This window comes from Pteropus alecto, unplaced genomic scaffold (assembly GCF_000325575.1).
Source record: "Pteropus alecto unplaced genomic scaffold, ASM32557v1 scaffold95, whole genome shotgun sequence".
In the NCBI taxonomy this organism is placed as follows: domain Eukaryota; kingdom Metazoa; phylum Chordata; class Mammalia; order Chiroptera; family Pteropodidae; genus Pteropus; species Pteropus alecto.
In genome coordinates, this window is record NW_006441071.1 from 18,592,611 (window position 1) to 18,595,445 (window position 2,835).

The 2,835-nt window shown below is 37.5% G+C and overlaps 1 pseudogene; it reads left to right on the forward strand.

The window, feature by feature from the left end:
• Positions 1-342: 342 nt before the first annotated feature.
• Positions 343-465, forward strand: LOC112485127 (annotated as a pseudogene).
• Positions 466-2,835: the final 2,370 nt, after the last annotated feature.

The following is a 2,835-nucleotide window of genomic DNA, read 5'->3' on the forward strand; positions in this document are numbered from 1 at the left end:
AAATAAAAACAAAATCATGTACATTATACTTTTTGGCTATGAAATTTAAAAAGTATAGTTTAAAGAAATTTAAGAGGACAATCTGGTATATTAACATTATGAGAATAGTTTTGCCTAATCCATTTAACAACATTTCTATTTCTGACATTTTATTTCTTCCTAAATCTCAGCCTCAGCCCTCAATTTCACAACCCAGAGAAGCAATATTTTCTTAATGAGGCTAAAATTATTAAGATGTCAATTAAACCTACATATAACTACCCTACTTCCTTCATCCAGTAATATTTCCACTTTGTCTGGGACAAGTTGACAAAAGGGGCCAAATGAAATCATGCTGGCTGAGTCTATGGCCACGCCACCTTGAGCAAGCCAAATCTCATCTGATCTCAGAAGCTAACTAAGCAGGGTCGGGCCTGGTTAGTACTTGAATGGGAGACCACCTAGGAAGACCAGGTGCTGTAGGCATAAAAAATAAAAAAAAATAAGGGATTGTTAGCTGATAAAGTCCTTGCAATCTGTGAGGTCAACTAAGAGTTGCCTCGCCTAAAAATAAAAATAAATAAAATAAATAAATTTTAAAAAGGAAGAAATCAAGCTGGCCGAGCTTCTAGACCTTGAGTGATCCCAATTGTATTGAACACAGCTCATCCTTTTCCAAACTTTCCAGAGTTTGCCTTTTGGTTTCCATGCAGAACTCAAATAATTTGGATTCTTAAGGATGCCTTACAGAACTACCATCACTTTACAATGTCATGAGGTTCCTTACATATAATTCACTATAGTCTTCTATAAAGAAATCTCATTTCTTCACTGTTTCCTACCCCAATTCAGCAACCCTAAGTTCTGATTTGCATTTGTATTAATATACTATTCAGGAACTGCCATTTTGTACCTCATGGCAAACCATCTACCCGTTAAGAGATCTGGGTTTAAATTTCCATTCTCCACTACGCCATTCCAGGAAATTCATTTGGATGGAACTATGCCAAGACACTGTGCTAGGCGTCAGGTAAATTAGACAGGTTTTCTTCCTCTGAAAGTTAATAAGCCAAGAACAGAAACAGAGAATAAGTACAGAAGACAAGTTATATAATAAAAATTTAAGCAAAGCATAAGGTAGGACATAGTTCAAACATTAATGACATGATAAGTTTACCATATGTCCTCTTATTCTCAGAAAGTCATTCTGCTTTTTTGCAAAATCTTGTTTTATAGAAGACCCATCCCCTCCAGCCTTCTCTACGACTTTGTATTTCACCAATTCCCTTCTCTTCCATCACCATTCTCTCTCTCTACAGGCAAAGGTCATTTTATTGCACTCCACTTTATTGTATTTCACATATGTTGCATTTTTGTACTAATTGAAGGCAAAACCCTGCACCAGCAAAAATATCATGACTTGCTTTATTGCTGTGGTCTGGAACCAAATATTTTCAAGGTACGCTTGGATGTGGTATCGTTTCTATCAGTACATAAACATTTCTTAGCATTGTTCATCTTAAAAGAAAAAAAAAGTACTTTAACTGCACATGCCCTGCCAGGCGCCCATGCCACTTTTTCTGCTCTCTTGTACTCTAAACTTCTCAAAATATAGAGTACATACACTGTCTCCACTGTCTCACATCATTCCTCAACCTATGCCATCTGACTTCTGTCCCCAAACTGTGACCAAATCGCTTTTCGCTAATTTACAAAGAATCTAAATTGCCAAACACACTGGGCTCTTTAGTATCTTCATATTTCTTGACCATCTCAGCAGTATTCAACCCTCTTGGTCACGTCTTTCCTGAAAGATGGTCCTCTCTCAACCTGTAACGTAATTGCCTATACACATCTCTGGTTGTTCTGTTTTCTTAGGTGGCCTCTCTACTAAACAGTCCCACAGGATTCTTACCTGGACCTTCTTATCATCTCTCTCTGCACTGTCATCCTGATTAACGTCATTCATTCCTTCATTCCCATGGCTTTAATACCATTCATAAATAGATAGCACTTATTGCTAATTCTGACTTGTCCTCTGAAATCCAATCACATATTTTCACTAATCAACTTCATACTACCATCTAAAAATCAATATGTTCAAAACTGAACTTTTTATTTTTGTCCAAAGCCCATTTTCATCTGTGATTTCTGTGAATATCACCATCCCACTGCCCATCCCAAAAACTCAGAACCCATTCATGATTCATCTCTTTATACTCACATGAATCCCAATTGCAAACCCGATTGCTTCTACCACTAAAATACATTAGAAAATCAGTCAGTTTCTTCCCATCTGCACTGCTACCAACCTGATCCAGGCCGTCATAATTTTTTGCCATGATTTTCCACAATAGTCTCTCACTTTCTCTTTTTTCTTTCCCAATTATTGCCTACAAAGCATTTGGAGAGCATCTAGCAATATCTATCAGTTTACATTACTTCCCTGCTTAAAACTCTTGAATGGTTTCCCATCATACTTAGAATAAAATCTAGCCTTTTTACTTTGACCCACATAACTGGTACTATGATCCTCCCCAATTTCACCTCCTAGTACTCTCTAGCTCATTCTCTGGTAGCAGCCTACTGGCCATCTTTTGGTTACTCCAACACCAAAGTCTTTCCTATCTAAGAGGCTTTGCATATGCTATTCTCTCCACCTGTAATGTTCTTCTCATAAATGAATTTTCCTCCACCTTCAGATTGTTAACAGTTCAAATCCTACCTCTTCAGAGAGGCTTTGCCCTGACCTCCCTCCAAAGTCTCACCTCTTGTGCCAGTTATTTTTCTCCATTGCTCTTGGTATTTCACAAATATGTTTCATCCACTTGTTTATGGGCTGGGTCTCCCAATAGA